Raw genomic sequence first — 19,819 nt, 5'->3', positions numbered from 1 at the left:
GAAATAGAGGGAAAAAGTATATCTGACAGAGGGGGCTTGGGCAAGATGGCGGCATAGACAGGAGTGGAAGCTACGTAGTCCCCCTGGAACAACTGAAAAAAAACCAGAAACAACTAGTAAATAATCCAGAATAACTGTGTGGGGACAAACGAGACTGTCCACTCATCATACACCAACCTGAATTGGGAGGAATGCCCAAGATCACGGCATAAAATCTGTAAGTAAAACCTGCGGATCCAATTTGTGAGACCCCCTCCCCCATAGTTCGAGCTGCAAAGCCTCGTGGTGCCAGAGAGAAGCTCTCTCCCAGAAAGCGAATATAGCTCAGCTGAGCTCCAACTGGAGTTTTAAGTAGTGAGTGTGAACTGCTCACTACAGGTACAAATCCCCCAAAAACAGAGAGGCTTTGGGTGATGACGGACCTTGGAGAGCCGGAGGGTCGCCGTGTACTAGGTCTGAAGGGGACTATCTGTTTCTTTTTCGGCTCAGTGGAGAAAGCTCCAGTCATTTTCAGTTTCCAGGGCTGTGACTCAGAGACGGGTGGAGATAGCACAAGCAGAGAGAGAGACCATTGAAATGCTAATGACCTCCACCTGGGGGGGTCTGTCTTCCCTAGGAGGAAAGGGGTGGGGCCCTTTCCACTCAGAACCAGACCCCAGAGCCTGGGGGAACACGGCCATAACTCCTCACACCAGTCAAGAATTATAGGCTAACAGGCATCACCTGCTGGGCAGAAAAGCATAGTGACCTGAGGCATCAAAGGGTGGAGCAATTTTCTAACACACACCCTCAGGGAAACCAGATACTGAATATTTCTTCCCTCTGGGACCTGAGCCTGTTCTGGTCTGGGAAAACCTGATTTGGATAACCAAGGAAACCATGCCTAGACAACAGAAAATTACAACCTACACTAAGAAAAGCAAAGTTATGGCCCGGTCAAAGGAACAAATGTTCCTTCAATGTTCTTCAGCTGAGATACAGGAATTTAAACAACTAATGCTAAATCAATTCAAAAAGTTTAGAGAAGATATTGCAAAAGAGATAGAGGCTGTAAAGAAAACACTGGGCATACGTAAGGCAGAAATCGAAAGTTCAGAAAAACAACTAGTAGAATCTATGGAAATGAAAGGCACAACACAAGAGATGAAAGACACAATGGAAACATACAACAGCAGATCTCAAGAGGCAGAAGAAAACACTCAGAACTGGAGAACAAAACACCTGAAAGCCTACACGCAAAGGAGCAGATGGAGAAAAGAATGAAAAAATATGAGCAACGTCTCCGGGAACTCAAGGATGAAACAAAGTACAATAATGTACTTATCATTGGTGTCCCAGAAGGAGAAGAGAAGGGAAAGGGGGCAGAAGCAATAATAGAGGACATAATTCATGAAAATTTCCCATCTCTTACGAAAGACATAAAATTACAGATCCAGGAAGCGCAGCGTAGTCCAAATAGAAGAGATCTGAATAGGCCTACGCCAAGACACTTAATAATCAGATTATCAAATGTCAAAGACAAGGAGAGAATCCTGAAAGCAGCAAGAGAAAAGCGATCCATTACATACCAAGGAAGCTTAATAAGACTATGTGCGGATCTCTCAGCAGAAACCGTGAAGGCAAGAAGGAAGTGGTGTGATATATTCAAGATACTGAAAGAGAAAAACTGCCAACCAAGTATCCTATATCCAGCAAAGCTGTTCTTCAAATATGAGGGAGAGCTCAAAATATTTTCTGACAAACAGACAATGAGAGACTTTGTGAACAAGACACCCGTCCTACAGGAAATACTAAAGGGAGCACTACAGAGTGATAGAAGACAGGAGTGTGTGGTTTGGAACACAATTTTGGGAGGTGGTAGCACGACAATGTAAGTACACTGAACAAAGATAACTATGAATACATTTGAGAGAGGAAGATAGGGAGCATGTGAGACACCAGAAGAAAGGAGGAAAGATAAAGACTGGGACTGTGTAACTTGGTGAAATCTAGAGTGTTCAACAATTGTGATAAAATGTACAAATATGTTCTTTTACGAGGGAGAACAAGCAAATATCAACCTTGCAAGGTGTTAAAAATGGGGAGGCATTGGGGAAGGGATGCAATCAACATAAACTAGAGACTGTAACTAACAGAATCATTGTATTATGCTTCCTTTAATGTAACAAAGGTGATATACCAAGGTAAATGCAGATAAGAGGGGGGGATAGGGGAGGCATGTTTGACACTTGACATTAGTGTTGTTGTCTGACTTTTACTCTACTTTGATTTAAGGTTATTTTTGCTTTTGCTGCTTCCTAGCTGTCATTTTTTTTTCTTCTTTCTTTTGCCTCTCTACCTTCTTTGACTCTCCCTCCTGCCTTGTGCAAGAAATGTAGATGCCCTTATATAGACAGTGGTGAAGGTGGTGAACACATGAATATATGACCCTACAGAGAACCATCGATTATTTACTTAGGATGGAATGTATGGTGAGTGAACAAAACCGTATTAAAAAAAAAAAAAGCGGGTTGATGACAAAACCTCGAGGGCAATATACTGAGTGAAATAAGCCAGACACATAAGGACAATTATTGCAGGGTCTCACTGATAGGAACTAATTATAATATGTAAACTCATAGACATGAAATATAAGGTACCAAGATATAGGACGAGGCTTAAGAATGGGGAGTGGTTGCTTAGTATGAGCAGAATGTTCAACTAGGATGAACTTAAATGTTTGGAAATGAACAGACATGTCCGTAGCAAGACGTGAGAATAACTAACAGTGCCGAATGGTGTGTGAATGAGGAGGAAAGGGGAAGGTCAGAGTCATATATGTCACCAGAAGGAGAGTTGGAGGTCAAAAGATGGGAATGTATAATACTGAATCCTTTGGTGGGCAATGTCCATGATCAACTGTACAAATAGTAGAAATTGCTTCCATGAACCAGAACAAATGTATGACAATACAATTAGAAGTTAATAATAGAGGGGCATATAGGGAAGAACTATATACCTATTACAAACTATATACTACAGTTAGTAGTATTTCAACATTTTTTCATAAACAGTAACAAATGTGCTATACCAACACTATGAGTCAATAATTGAGGGGGGTTGGTTCGGGATAGGGGAGGATTTGAGTTTCCTTTTTTTCTTTTTTCATCTTTCACTTTATTTCTTATCTGGAGTAATGAAAAATTTCTAAAACTTGAACAAAAATTAAGTGTGGTGATGGATGCATAGCTGTATGAGGGTACCCAGGAGCAAGTGATTGTACACTTTGGATCTTTGGATAATTGTATGGTATCTGAACAATCCCAATAAAAATTAAAAAGGAAAAAAAAAAGTATATCTGACAAATGTAAACCAAAAGATAGAATGGCTGATTCAAGGAATGGCTTCACAGTAATAACATTGAATGTTAATGGATTACACTGCCCAATTAAAAGATATAGATGGGCAGAGTGGATTACAAAAGATGAATCATCAATATGTTGCTTACAAGAAATTCTTTTTAGACACAGGGACACAAAGAAATTGAAAATGAACGGATGGAAAAAAAATATTCCATGCAAGCTACAGCCAAAACAAAGCAGGAGTAGCAATATTAATCTCAGATAAAATAGACTTTAAATGCAAGTTTGTTATAAGAAACAAAGAACATCACTATATATTAATAAAAGGGACAATTCAACAAGAAGAATTAAAAATTATAAACGTCTATGCACCCAATCAAGGTGCCCCAAAATACACGAGACAATCATTGACAAGACTGAAGGAAGCAGTAGATGTTTCCATAATACTTGTGGGAGACTTCAATACATCACTCTCTCCTATAGATAGATCAACCAGACAGAGGAACAGTAAGGAAATTGAAAACCTGAACAATCTCATAAATGAATTTGAATTAACTGACATATATAGAACATTACATCCCAAATCACCAGGATACACATTCTTCTCTAGTGCTCACAGAACTTTCTCCAGCATAGAGCATATGCTGGGCCATAAAACAAGTCCCAATAAATTTAAAAAAATTGAAGTTATTCAAGCACATTCTCTGATCACAATGGAATACAATTAGAAGTCAATAACCATCAGAGATTTAGCAAATTCACAAATATCTGGACATTAAACAAGACACTCCTAAACAATCAGTGGGTTAAAGAAGAAATTGCAAGAGAAATTGCTAAATATGTAGAGATGAATGAAAATGAGAACACAACATTTCAAAACTTATGGGATGCAGCAAAGGTGGTGTATTAGTTAGGGTTCTCTAGGGAAACAGAATCAATGAGACGTGTCTCTGACTATCAAATTGCAAAAGTGACTTAGGCAACTGTTGGTATGCACGAGTCCAAATTCTGTAGAGCCGTCAGCAAACTGTCAACTCCAAGGAAGATGTCCGATGAACTCCTCAGGAAACGAACTGGGATTTTCAACGAACGTGTTCGATGAACTCCTCAGGAAACGAACCGGCAACTTCGATGAACTCCTCAGGAAATGCTTCACTGGGCAGCTGAAGAAGAAGTGAAGGTCCTCTATCTGTCTTGTTTATAAGTCTTCAACTGATTAATTGGATTAAATCCAGCCAATTGCATTCTCTCATTGTGGAAGACATGCCGTTTGGTGAGTCATCAGTCACAGCTGCAGTCAATTGACTGATGATTTAATAAACCAGCCTGTTGGTTTATCAACCAGCCTCAAACGTCCTCACAGCAATTGTTAGGCCAGTATTTGCTTGGCCAGACAGCTGGGTACTATCACCTGGCCAAGTTGACACATGAACCTAACCATCACAGGCGGTATTGAGGGGGAAATTTATAGCTCTAAATGCGTACATTAAAAAGGAAGAAAGAGCTAAAATCAAAGAACTAATGGAACAACTGAAGAAGCTAGAAAATGAACAGCAAACTAATCCTAAACCAAGTAGAAGAAAAGAAATAACAAGGATTAAAGCAGAGATAAATGACATAGAGAACAACAACAACAAAATAGAGTAAATAACACCAAAAATTGGTTCTTTGAGAAGATCAACAAGATTAACAAGCCTCTAGCTAGAATGACAAAATCAAAAAGAGAGAAGACCCAAATAAACAAAATAATAAGCGAGAGAGGCGACATTACTGCGGATTCTGAAGAAACTCTGCAAATAAACTCATTACTCTCCCCTCTATATGGGTCATGACTCCCAGCAGTGTAAGTCTCCCGGGCAATGGGGGCGGGACTGCCAGGGATGAGCCTGGCCCTGGAATCATGGGATTGAGAATCCCTTATTGACCAAAAGTGGGAAAAGAAATAAAACAAAATAAAGCCTCAGTGGTTAAGAGATCTCAAATAGAGTTGAGAGGTCAATCTGGAGGTTATTCTTAAGCATTATGTAGACATTTCTTTTTAGTTTCTAGTGCACTAGAATAACTAGAAGGAAATACATGAATCTTTTGAACGGTAATGCAGCAGTAGACTTGATTATTGATGATAATTGTATAACTGTATAGCTCTTATTGTGTGACCATGGGATAGTGAAAACCTGGTGACTGATACTCCTTTTAACCAGTGTATGGGCAGGTGAGTAAACAATAATGACAAAAAATATATAAATAATATGGGGGGATAAGGGGCATGGGATGGCTTGGGTGTTCTTATTTATTTATTTTTCCCTTACATTGGAGTAATGAAAGTGTTTGAAAATTGACTGTTGCGATGGATGCACAACTATATGATGAGCCATTGTATGCTTTGGATATGGTGTATAATTATATTTCAATAGAATTGCATTAAAAAAAAAGATCCTACTCACCAAAAGATCCTATTTACAATGGGTCCACACTCACGGGAATCAATTAGCTTTAAGAGCATGCTTTTCTGGGGTACATACAGCTTCAAACCATTGCAGTAGTTCTGGTTCTTATATTTAGGACTTTGATCCATTTTGAGTTGATTTTTGTATAAGGTATGAGGTAGCGGTCCTTCTTTATTCTTTTTGATATGGATATCCAGTTTTCCTAGCACCATTTTTTGAAGAGACTGTTCTTTCCCAGTTGAGTGGTCTTTGCTTCCTTGTCAAAATCATTTGGCCATAAACATGAGGGTTGATTTCTGAACTCAAATTTGATTCCCTTGTTTTTATATCTGTCCTATGCCAGTACTATGCTGGTTTAATTACTGTGTGTTCTGGTTTGTTAATGCTGCTGGAATGCAAAACACCAGAGATGGATAGGCTTTTATAAAGGGGGTTTATTTGGTTACACAGTTACAGTCTTAAGGCCATAAAGTGTCCAAGATAACACATCAACAATTGGGCACCTTCACTGGAGGGTAGCCAATGGCATCCGGAAAACCTCTTTTAGCTGGGAAGGCATGTGGCTTGCGTCTGCTCCAAGTTCTGGTTTCAAAATGGCTTTCTCCCAGGATGTTCCTCTCTAGGCCACAGCTCCACTTCAGAATGTCACTCTTGGTTGCTCTTGGGGCATCCTCTCTTAGCTTCTCTGGAGTGAGAGTCTGCTTTCAACAGCCACCTTCAAACTGTCTCTCATCTGCAGCTCCTCTCTCAGCTTCTGTGCATCTTCAAAGTGTCCCTCTTGGCTGTGGCAAGCTGGCTTCTTCTGTCTGAGCTTATATACTGCTCCAGTAATTTAATTCAGACCCACCCAATGGGCGAGCCAACCCCTCCATGGAAATTATCCAATCAGAGTCATCACCCATAGTTGGGTGGGGCGCATCTCCATGGAAACACTCAAAGAATTACAATCTAATCAACACTGATAGGTCTGCCCACACGAGATGACATCAAAGATAATGGCGTTTGGGGGGACACAATACATTCAAACTGCCACACTGTGGCTTTGTAATAAGTTGTAAGATCAGGAAGTGAGTCCACCAACTTTGTTCTTCTTTGTCAAGGTGGCATTGGCTCTTTATACTTCCATATAAAAATTTTTTTAAATCCCCAGGTACTCTCTTTGTACACCTCCTGTGGCACCTACATACTGTTTTGTATTGTAGTTGTGTGTTTATATGCCTTCTCTTTTTATTATTAGAGCAGTTGTGGGTTTATGAAACAATTATGCCTAAAATACAGGGTTCCCATATACTGTACCACCCCCAAAACCTTGCATTGGTGTGGAACATTTGTTACAATTGCTGATAGCATTTAAAAAAATAATTGTTCTATTTTTTTAAACCACTGTTACCTTTGTTACAATTGATGAAAGATCATTAAAATCGTACTATTATCTATCAACCATAATTTACATTAAGTATATTTTTTCCCATATACTACCCTATTATTAACACCTTGTATTAGGTGATACATTTGTTATAATTCATGAAAAAACATTCTTATACTTGTACTGTTGTCCATCATCTACAGTAGGGTTCACTGTGTTGCACAGTCCAGTGCTTTATCTTTTAATTTATGTTTTAGTAATATATACATCTTAAAATTTCTCCTTTTAACCACATTCACCTCTACAGTTCAGTGCTGTTGATTGCACGCACAGTAATTTGCTACCATCACCACCATCTATTTCCACATCTATACCATTAATGTAAATAGAAATTCTGTAGAAATTAAGCAGCAACTCCCCATTCTCTAACCCCAATTTATCTCCCTGTAACCTATATTCTATTTTCTAACTCTTTGAATTTGCTTTATTATGATTAGTGAGATCATACAATAGTTATCCTTTTGTGTCTGGCATATTTCACTCAGCATAATGTCTTTGAGGTTCATCTATGTTGTCAACATGCATCAGGACTTTTATGTCTGGATAATATTCCGTTGTATGTATGTACCACATTTTGTTTATCCACTTAGCAGTTGATAGACACTTGGGTTGCTTCCGTCTTTTGGCAATTGTGAATAATATCACTGTGAACATTGGTTTACAAATATCTGCTCGAGTCCTTGCTTTCAGTTCTTTTGGGCAAATACCAGTAGTGGAGTAGTGGGATTGCTGGGTCATATGGTAATTCTATACTTAACTTTCTGTGTTGGACTGCCAAACTGTCTTCCACAGCAGCTGCACCATTTTACATTCCCACAAGCAATGAATGAGTGTTCCCCTTTCTTCACATCCTCTTCAACACTTGTAGTTTTCTGTTTGTTTTTTTAAAGTAGCCATTCTAGTGGGTGTGAAATAATATCTAATTGTGGTTTTGATTTGTAGTTCCCTAAAGTCTAGTGTTGTTGGACATCTTTTCATGTGCTTTTTAGCCATTTGTATTTCCTCTTTGGAGAAATGTCTCTTCAAGTCTTTTGCCCATTTTTAAATTGGGTTGTTTATCTTTTTTACTGTTGAGTTGTAGGATTACTTTATATATTCTGGGTATTAAATCCTTTATCGGGTATGTGTTTTCCAAATATTTTCTCCCATTGAGTAGGTTGTCTTTTCACTTTTCTGACAAATTCCTTAAAAATTTTTTTTAATTTGATGAGGTCCCATTTATCTGTTTTTTTTCTTTTGTTGTTTGTGCATTAGGTATAAAGTCTAAGAAAACCATTGCCTAATATAAGATCTTGAAGATGCTTCCCTACGTTTTATTCTAGGAGTTTAATGGTCCTGGTTCTTATATTTAAGTCTTTGATCCATTTTGAGTTAATTTTTGTATATGGTGGGAGATAGGGGTCCTCTTTCATTCTTTTGCATATGGATAGCCAGTTTTCCTAACACCACTTGTTGAAGAGACTATTCTTTCCCAGTTGAGTGAATTTGGCAGCCTTGTCAAAAATCAATAGGCCATAGATGTGAGGGTCTATTTCTAAACTCTCAATTTGATTCCATTGGTTAATATGTCTATCTTTATGCCAGTAGCATGCAGTTTTGACCACTGTAGCTTTGTAATATGCTTTACAGTCAGGAAGCATGACACCTCCAACTTTGTTCTTTTTCAAGATGTTTTTGAATATTTGACACCTATTACCCTTCAAAGTAAATTTGGTAATTGGCTTTTCCATTTCTGCAAATTAAGCTGTTGGAAATTTGATTTGGATTGCATTGAATCCATAAATCACATCTTAATGATATTTAGTCTTCCAATCCATGAACATGGAATTTCATTCCATTTACTTAGATCTTCTTGGTGTCTTTTAACAATGTTTTGTAGTTTTTTTGTGTATAAGTCCTTTTACATCCTTGGTTAAATTTATTCCTAGATATTTGATTCTTTCAGTTGCTATTGTAAATGGAATTTTTTTCTTGATTTCCTCCTCAGATTGCTCATTACTATTATATAGAAACACTACTGATTTCTTTAGCATTAAAGTAATTTTTATGTTATTTTTGTTATTTAATAATTTAATTTCATGAGCTGTTAAAAAATATTACATTTGCATTTCCCCGTTTATACATTTCTACATTAACCTAGAGAAAACCCATGCAAAATTTCCATGTAGTTACAAAGGCAGCAGCACTTGCTGTTTCCACAGCAACTTGTTGTTGTTGCCTCAGAACAGACCTGAACCTAAAGCATCAAAAAGAAAATACCCACCTGCCCCATCTCCACCAAAAAACCCAACCTTTTCCCATCCCCAACAAAAATTACTGGGTACAAGCAATGACTTAAAAATTGCTTTCTTACTAGGAAGCATTTATGAAAAGCAGAGATCTGAACAAGCAACATGCTTATGCAGATAGATGGGCCTCTCCCCCAGAATTCATTCAAGAGTCAGAAAGAACTCTCCATAGTTTAGGAAAGCATTTTTTTTAAAGAATTTGTTTATGAAGCCAAGAAAGTACCCACTTGAAGATGGGTGAGACAGAGCAGGCTTCTCCTCCATGAAAGAAACTAGAGAGAGGAAGAAGGATGCTTGGGTCCATGGTATCAGGGTGTGGCCAGCCATAGAAGGATGCCTACAGTTCATGGGGGAGATGTGGGAAAAAAAAGTGAAGAGGTGGTGCCTCGAGGGAGTGGGTAAGTTTGTTTGTCCAGGACCGCCTTCTGGGGCTGGCAGCAGTGAGATGGCCGCCGGGCAATGGAGTGAGCAGCAGCTTTCCACTCCTGTGCTTCCATGTTGGCAGTTAGCTGGGGAGGTGATCCACCACAGCATACAGCTGGGAGCTCCCAGGAAACCCAGGAGGCAGCATTCCTCTCCCCAGAAGAGTGCACTCCCGGAAGTCTGGGGTGTGCACTGGCAAGAAGTGGGGTTTGGAGAGGGCACTATTCAGAGGCATCAGGAGCCGCTCCCATACCCCAGAGGCTCATAGGTGCATGGAAGCCAGGGAGCAGGGCACATTTGTTCTGGAGGGTGCCCTTGAGTGGACTCCCTGCCACACTGCACAGAGCCCACGTTGCACCCCAGGGCAGGCATTCCCCAGTGCGCATGGAGAATTGGTGCATGGATTGGACCCCACCCAGTTTGGACACTGCCCAGCATGCAGGAGACATTCAGGGAAGACTGGCTTGAGAGGAAAAGATGGCTCAAGATTGCCACTTGCTGGTAGCATAGGGGAACTGCACTCCAACAAGCTGTAGCTCTACCAAATTATGTATAGAGTCTCAAATAATCCTGCATTTCCAAAACTAACATTATCAAGACAAGCAAATGCCCTGAAGCCAACAGAAAATCATAAAGCACTTGAAGAACCTAGAAGATATGGACAAGCCAAACAAACAAATTAAAAAGCTTGAAGAGTCACAAAATTTGGAGCAATTAATTAAAGAAGTACACACAAATCTCCAAAACAACTTCAAAAAGATGGCTAAAGACATAAATGACATCAAGAAGACTCTAGAAGAGCGTAAAGAAGAATTTGAAAGAGTAAATTAAAAAATAGTAGCTCTTATGGAAATAAAAGACACAGTGGAGCAAATTAAAAATATACTAGAAACACACAACAGCAGAGTTGAAGAGGCAGAAGAAAGAATAGGTGAACTAGGGAACAGAGCAATTGAAGAATGCACAAAAGAACAAATGGTGGAAAAAATTGAAAAATTTGAAATGGATCTCAGAGAAATGATGAACAACGTGAAATAAATGAATATAAGAATCATTGGTGTCTCAGAAAGAGAAGACAAGAGTAAAGAGCTAGTTGGGGAACACTTCCCAACACTTCCAAACGACATAAATATACTGATCAAAGATGCCCAACAAACTCCAAATAGAGTAAATCCAAATAACCTACTTTATGACATATACTGATCAGATTGTCAAATGCTGAAGAGGAGAAAGTTTTGAAAGCAGCAAGAGAGAAGCAATTCACCACATACAAGGGAAACAACATAAGACTAAGTATTGACTAACTCAGCGGGCACCATGAAGGCGAGAAGGCAGTGGTATGACATATTTCAGATTCTGAAAGAGAAAAAATGGCAGCCAAGAATTCTTTATCCACCAAGGCTCTCCTTCAAAGTTGAGGGAGAGTTGAAAATTTTTCAGACAAACAAATACTGAGAGAATTTGTTAACAAGAGACCTGCTCTGCAAGAAATACTGAAGGGAGATCTACTAGCTGAGAAAAATAGGAGAGAGAGGCCTGGAGAAGTGCAACTTAAAGGAAAAAAAGAGAGAGCGAAAAAAATAGATCTGACAACTAAAAACCAAAGGATACATTGACTGGTTCAAGAACTCCTCTCACAGTAAGAACTTTGAATGTGACTGGATTAAACTTTCCAATTAAAAGATGCAGACTGGTAGAAAGGATCAAAAAGTATGACCCATTGATATGCTGTTTACAAGAGACTCAACTTGGACACTGCGACACAAAGATACCGAAAGTGAAAGGATGGAAAAAAAATATTCTACGCAAGTTACAACCAAAAAGAAGCAGGGGTAACTATACTAATATTGGATAGAATAGACTTTAAATGCAAAGATGTCATAAGAGACAAAGAAGGACACTACATATTAATAAAAGGGACAGTTCACCAAGAATAAGTAACAATCATAAATGTTTATGCGCCCAGTCAAGAAGCTCCAAAATACATGAGACAAACATTGGCTAAACTGGAGGGAACAACAGCCATGTCTACAATATTAGTGGGAGACTTCAATATATGACTCTCGTCTATAGCCAGAACAACTAGACAGAGGACCAATAAGGAAACTGAGAACCTAAACAATATACAACATAATAAATGAATTAGACCTAACAGACATATATAGATCATTACATCCCAAAGTACTAGGATATACATTCTTCTTAGTGCCCATGGAACATTCTCTAGGTTATATCATATGCCAAGGCACAAAACAAGGCTTAATAAATTTAAAAAGATTGAAATTATTCAAAGCACATTCTCTGACCATAATGGAATGCAACTAGAAATCAATAACCACCAAAGAACCAGATCTTTTACAAATATATGGAGGTTAAACAACACACTCCTAAACAACCAGTGGGTCAAAGAAGAAATCGTAAGAGAAATAGGGAAGTTTCTAGAGATGGATGAACATGAGAACACAATATATCAAAACCTATGGGATGCAGTGAAGGCAGTGCTGAGAGGGAAATTTATAGCTCTAATTGCATGTATTGAAAAGCAAGAAAGAGCTAAAACCAAAGACCTAACTCAACAATTTAAGAGGCTAGAGAATGATCAGCAAACTAACCCTAAAGCAAGTAGAAGAAAAGAAATAGCAAAATTAAAGCAGAAATAAATGAGGTAGAGAACAAAAAGACTATAGAGAGAATAAATAAAGACAAAAAGTTGTTTCTTTGAAAAGATCAACAAGATTGACAAACTCTTAGCTAGACTGACAAAGTCAAAAAGAGAGAAGACCCAGATAAACAGAATCAGAATTGAGAGCAGGGTAATTACTACAGATCCCAAAGAAATAAAAAAAATATGAACAACTGTATGCTAACAAGCTAGACAATTTAGAGGAAATGGACAATTTCCTGGAAACCCATGAACAATGTAAACTGACCCAAGGAGAAATATAAGACCTCAACCAACCAATCACAGGCAAAGAGATCCAATCAGTCATCGAAAGTCTATCTACATAACACTTTTTAGGTTTTAATGTATTGGAATAGCTAGAAGTAAATATCTGGAACTACCAAACTCCAATCCAGTAGCCTTGACTCTTGAAGATGATTGTATAACAATGTAGATTACAAGGGGTGACAATGTGGTTGCGAAAACCTTGTGGATTGCACTCCCTTTACCCAGTATATGGATGGATGAGTAGAAAAATGGGGACAAAAACAAAATGAAAAATAGGGTGGGATGGGGGGGATGATTTGGGTGTTCTTTTTTACTGTTATTTTTTATTCTTATTCTGATTCTTTCTGGTGTAAGGAAAATGTTCAAAAATAGATTGGAGTGATGAATGCACAACTGTATGATGGTACTGTGAACAGGTGATTGTACACCATGGGTAATTGTATGGTATGTGAGTATATCTCAATAAAACTGAATTTTAAAAAGATAGAAAAAAATTCTATCTACAAATAAAAGCTGAGGGCCAGGTGGCTTCACAGGCAAATTTTATCAAACTTTCCAAAAAGAATTGACACCATTTCTGCTCAAACTCTTTCAAAAAATTGAAGAAAAAGGAACACTACCTAACTCATTTTATGAAGCTCATATCACTCTGATCCAAAACCAGATAAAGGTACTACAAAAAAGAGAACCTATAGGCCAGTCTCCCTAATGAATATAGATGCAAAAATTCTCAACAAAATACTTGAAAATTGAATCCAAAGGCACATTAAAAGAATTATACACTGCAACCAAGTGGGGTTCATTCCTGGCATGCAAGGGTGTTTCAACATAAGAAAATCAATCAATAATACAACTCAATAGACACTGAAAAAGCATTTAACAAAATTCAACATTCCTTTTTGATAAAAATGCTTCAAAAGGAAGGAATTGAAAGAAACTTCCTCAATATGATAAAGGGCATATATGAAAAACCCACAGCCAGCATAGTACTCAATGGTGAGAGACTGAAAGGTGTCCCCCTAAGATTGGAATGAGACAAAGATGTTCACTGTCACCTTTGTTATTCAACATTGTGGTAGAAGTTCTAGCCAGAGCAGTTTGCCAAGACAAAGAAATAAAATGTGTCCAAACTGGAAAGGAAGAAGTAAAACTGTCATTATTTGCAATGATATGATCTTATATTTGGAACATCCTGAGGAATTCACTAAATCAAGTAGTTAAAGCTACTTGAGCTAATAAATTCAGCAGAGTAGCAGGATACAAGATTAAGGCACATAAATCACTAATATTCCTGCATACTGGTAATGACCTAACTGAAGAGGTCATCAAAAAAAATTCCCTTCACAGTAGCAACTAAAAAAATCAAGTACCTAAGAATAAACTTAACCAAGGACATAAAAGACCTCTAGGCAGAAAATTACAAAACTTTACTAAATTTAAAAAGGACCTAAATAGGTGGAAAAATATTATGTGCTCATGGATAGGAAAGCTAAACATTATTAAGATGTCAATTCTACCCAAAATGATCTACAGATTCAATGCAATTCCAATCAAAATTCCAACAACCTAACTTTGCAGACTTTGAAGAGCTAGTTATCAAATTTATTTGGAAGGGGAAGGGGCCTTGAAGTGCCAAAAACATCTTTAAAAAGAAAAAAGGAACAAAATGGGAGAACTTACACTTTCAGACTTTGAAGCCTTTTATAAATCCACAGTGGTGAAAACAGCATGGTCTGATTTTTGATAAGACCCCCAAATCCTCTGAACTGGGACAGAACAGTCTCTTCAACAAATGGGGCTGAGAGAACTAGATATCCATATCCAAAAGAATGAAAGAGGACCCCTACCTCATACCCTATACAAAAATTAACTCAAAGTGGATCAAAACCTCAATATAAGAGACAGCACAATAAAACTCTTAGAAGATAATATAAGGGAACATCTTCAAGACCTAGTAATATGAGGTAGCTTCTTAGACTTTATACTCACAGCACAGGCAACAAAATAAAAAATAGTTAAATGGGAACTCCTCAAAATCAAAAGCTTCTGTACCTCAAAGGAATTTGTTAAAAAGTTGAAGAGGCAGCCTACTCAATGGGAGAAAATATTTGGAAACCATATATCTGATAACAGATTGATATGCAGCATGCATAAAGAAATCCTACAACTCAGCAATACTACAAATAGCCCAATTATAAACTGGGCAAAAGATATGAGAAGGCATTTTTCGAAGAGGAAATACAAATAGCTAAAAAACAGATGAATAAAATGTTCATCTATTCTAGCTATTAGGGAAATGCAAATCAAAACCACAATGAAATACCATCTCACACCGATAAGAATGGCTGCCATTAAACAGGAAACAATAAATGCTGGAGAGGATGTGGAGAAATTGGAGCCCTTATTCATTGCTGGTGGGAATGTATAATGGTATAGCCACTGTGGAAGACAGTTTGTCAATGTCTCAGAAAACTAGATATTTAATTACCCTATGTTCTGGCAATTCCACTTCTTAGTATATACCCGGAATATCTGAAAGCAGTGACACAAACAGACATTTGTACACTGATGTTCATAGCAGCACTTTTCACAATTGCCAAGAAATAGAAACAATCCAGGTGTCCTTCAACAGAAGAGTAGATAAGCAAAATTTATATACATATGATGGAATACCGTGCAGCAGTAAGAAGGAACAAGGTCCTGAAACGTATGGCAACATAGATGAACTTTGAAGATATAATGCTGAGTGAAATAAGTCTGAGACAAAAGGAGAGATATTGTATGTTACCACTTCTATGAAGTCCCTGAACAATGTAAAATCAGTGTCTTATAATGTAGACTATTGGGGATCTAGTGATAGACACTATTGGAGGAGGAATGATAATCTAATATGTTCAGATATGTTTATGAGCATGAATTTAAAGATATGGGAATGGATAGGAATGATGATTATTTGTTAATGGGAAGATTATAAGTATCAGAGCTGTACTGAAGGAGAATAGGATTGAAAGGGGTTGTTTAAAGGCATATATTCCACAGATCACTACAAATATACATAGGTGTTTGCATGATATACTTCTAAAGTATAACACTAGTACAGAGAGCTGACAACAGAATGTTATATGGGAAAAATGTACCTATTGCATACTAGGGACTATAGTTATTAGGAATACCTTACTAGTACTGCACAAATACAAGGGACAAATAATTAAGGGCTGAAAAGAGCTATGGAGTGTTTTGGGTCATGAGAATTGTTTAAAATGGAGAGTGATGAAGATTGTACAACTAAGTGATGATAGTGTGAGACACGGATGGATTGTTGTGGACATAACATATGCTATGTGAACTTAGGAACCCCCTAATTTATAAGTCAAGCCCTTGATCTTGAAGCTTGCTCTGGAGAAACTTAAGGTTATAAAGGGGTGGCTAAGCCCACCTATAGTGATGCCTTCAGAGAACCTCTTTTGTTGCTAGAATGTGGACTTTCTCTCTCGAAGCCCAACTCTGTAAATAAATTCATCACCCTCCCCCCAAAGTGGGACAAGATCCCCCAAGTGAATGAGTTTCCTTGGCAACATGGGACATTGATTCCAGGAATGAGCCTGACCCTGGATTGAGGGGTTGAGAATGCCTTTTTGACCAGGAGGGGGAAAAGAAAGGCAACCAAAGAAGGTTTTAGTGGCTAAGAGAATTCAAATAGAGTCAAGAGGCTGTCCTGGAGGTTACTCCTATGCAAGCTTCAGCTAAGTATGCCAAATGACCACAAAATGATAAGCCCAAATCAACAGTAGTCCTGAAAACCCTAAAGAATACCCTGATCCCTGTCTGAGACTCTATAAAAGTTTCACTCACTAACATTTTGTGATTCACATAGACCATTGATCTGATCTGGGTGAAGCAGTTAATTTTTCAGGTATTTGTTACTAAAAAAAAAACATATAGCCACTTAAAAATATAACATTTACATTGTCATTAGCTTGTGGTATTAGATAAGGAGAAAACTGCTACCTGTTCTTGGAATTTTCCATGTACATGTAAGTATCCTAAAACCTGCAGAGATCCTGTAATACTGTCATTGGCACATCCCACCTACAAAACATATACTGAACTACATTATGTTTTGAATCCCTGAAATTTCAACACCACATATAGTGTTCTAAATCTTACTTACTTTACAAGTTTAATGTAGACAAAGAAGAAAACATCAAGCAATGTTTGCTGTGCAATTTCAGTAGTTATTTGTGGAATCTTGGTTTAGAGTCAGTCTTTCCAATCTTGTCCACTGCCTAGTTTATAATTTAAAATACATTTAAAATGATAAAGATCTCATATATCATTCATTTTATAATGTAATAAAATAATTTCATTATGTGGAAGAAAAGTTACAGAAACAGAGCCCTTCCAGGGTATATGTATCTTCTGTAAAACTCCAAACTAATAGTAGAGATGAAATAAGGATTTTTGTTGCTGGGAGTGTTTAAACTCTAAGATGAGAATGGACTGGTATTTTTTATTTTTTCCTGAGAATTCAGAGCTTAAAGGTGACATCAAGTCTCAGCTCTCTGGAATGACTTTACATGGCTCACTTTGTTTCATTTTCATTTTCATTTGCTTATTCACCAGTTTCTTCTGCTCACTCCTCAAAGTAGTTTCCTCCAGCCTGCACAGTTTCTCAGGATCTTCATTCTTCTCTCCTTCTCTGCTCTTTTCTTCTCACACTGAGAGTGTGCAGCTTTATGTCTCTGCACTTGAGTTAGCTTCAGGAAGTTCTCTGCTACTCGAGCATGGTGTTTATCTGTTTTTTGTTTGCCTTCTCCGTTGACTTGGAACTTTGTGGCTTTATCATAGAATAAATCACCATGTTCTTCAGGGATAGCAAAGCCTCCATATCCTTTTGGTGGATGTTACCTGAGCCAGGAACATTAAATGTAAACAATAGTGTCTTCTTAGTGTCAGGTAGCTTTAAAGGCTGACCTTCCTTTTGCATAATCTTTGGACTAGAGAACTGGTCTGAAAAATGAATGGATTCCATCTTTTCAGCATAGTGCGTAAGAAGTGACCCATCTCTGCATCCGTCATTCCATCTGTGAGTTTACCCTCTCCAATAGGATGGCCAAGGAGTCTGATAATCCATACTTTTGCTCCAGACTTAGGTTTATCACCATAAAAATCACTCAGATCCTGAATCTTTTTCTGCAGTTTTGCACCAAGGCTTTCTGTGTGCCAACAGCAAACACGTAGGAATCCGTATGTTCATCATTCATGGTTACTTTTATTTGCATTTGGTCAATAACTGGCCTCATCATCTGGGCCAAAACATTGAATAAGTCTTATCTCTTTAGGAACCTCAGCTGGATGGGTACCCCTCACAGCCCACTCAACCTGAACACCACGGGTTGTAGATATGTTCATTCTCCTGGTTCAGCTTTCCTGTGCTTGTGACTTTGTTAGCTTCATCATGCTCTACTAGGATAAAGTCACTCTCCAAAAGCTCTCTGTGAGTATTAAGGCAGGCCCAGGCAAGGAGACTGTTTTTGTTCTTCCCAGTGATACAATTCATGATGTAGGTGAGCAGACCAGTCATCACCAAAATTTCTAGATAATAAATCTCCCAACTGTTCTGGAGGTGAGCAGGAACATCAACAATTGTTACTGGGTGTTTATTTTTGCCAAAAGTATCTAGTTTGTCTTCATAACCTTCAAATTCTTCACCATCCTATGGTTCACTCTTGGTGTCTCCCTCCTGGGTCTCTCCATCTTCAAAATCTTCTTGGGTTTCATCCTGTCCTTCCAGCTCCACAGTGGTGTCATCTTCATCATCTTCAGTCATTATAAACTTTTGGGGTGAATCATAACAGAATCTTCCAGGACATCCTCAAATTCAGCAAAGTCATTATCATCACATTCTATGTCTTCCTCATCCTCAAAGTCATCAGACTTGGTTTCAGAGAAGCTCCCAAACACCAAAAGGCCAACAAAGAAAACATGGAAGGCTGTCATTGCACCTGAAAAATAAGCTGTGCTTGCATCAGTCTCCTGTGGCTACCTGCCTCTAGGCCTGGCCGCTGCCTTTGCTGTCACTGCAGTTACGCTACTGATTCTTGCATATTGATCGTGCTTCCCACCAGTTTGCTGACTCATGTATTAGCATTGCTATCTTTGTTGTAGACTTTTTGAGACTCTCTGTATACGGGATCATGTCATCTGCAAATAGTGCAAGTTTTGCCTCTTCCTTTCTAATTTGGATGCCTTGTCTCCTTTCTTTCTCTCTCTCTCTCCCTCCCTCCCTCCCTCTCTTTCTTCTTTCTCTTTCTTTCTTTTTCTTTCTCTGGCTAGAACTTTCAGTACAGTTTTGAAAAGCATTAGTGACAATGGATATCCTTATCTTGTTCCCAGTCTTAGAGGGAAGGCTTTCAGTCTTTCACCACTGAGTACAATCAGGTATCTGTGGGTTTTTCATATATGCCCTTTATCTTATTGAGGAAGTTTCCTTGTATTCCTGTCTTTCTAAGTGCTTTTATAAAGAAAGGATGCTGGATTTTGTCAGATGACTTCTCTGTATCAATGTGGATGATCAAATGGTTCCCTCCACCCCCACTTTTTTTGTTAATGTGGTATATTACAGTAATTGATTTTCTTATGTTGAACCACCCTTGCATAACTGGGATAAAACCCACTTGATCATGATGTATAATTCTTTTAAAGTGCTGTTGAATTAGATTTGCAAGTACTTTGCTGAGGATTTTGCATGTACATTCATTAGAGAAACTGATCTGTAATTTTCTTTTCTTGTAATATCTTTATCTGGATTTGTTATTAGGGTGATGTTGGCTTCATAGAATGAGTTAGTGTTCCCTCCTCTTCAATTTTTGGGAAGCATTTGAGCAAAAGTGGTATTTTTCTTGGACTGATTGTTAGAATTCATCGTGAAGCCATCTGGCCCT

The 19,819-nt window shown here is 38.1% G+C and overlaps 1 pseudogene; it reads right to left on the bottom strand.

The window, feature by feature from the left end:
* Positions 1-17,429: 17,429 nt before the first annotated feature.
* Positions 17,430-18,875, bottom strand: LOC119537215 (annotated as a pseudogene).
* Positions 18,876-19,819: the final 944 nt, after the last annotated feature.

Source organism: Choloepus didactylus, chromosome 6 (genome assembly GCF_015220235.1).
Source record: "Choloepus didactylus isolate mChoDid1 chromosome 6, mChoDid1.pri, whole genome shotgun sequence".
Taxonomy (NCBI): Eukaryota; Metazoa; Chordata; class Mammalia; order Pilosa; family Megalonychidae; genus Choloepus; species Choloepus didactylus.
This window is presented reverse-complemented; position numbering and strand designations above follow the sequence as displayed.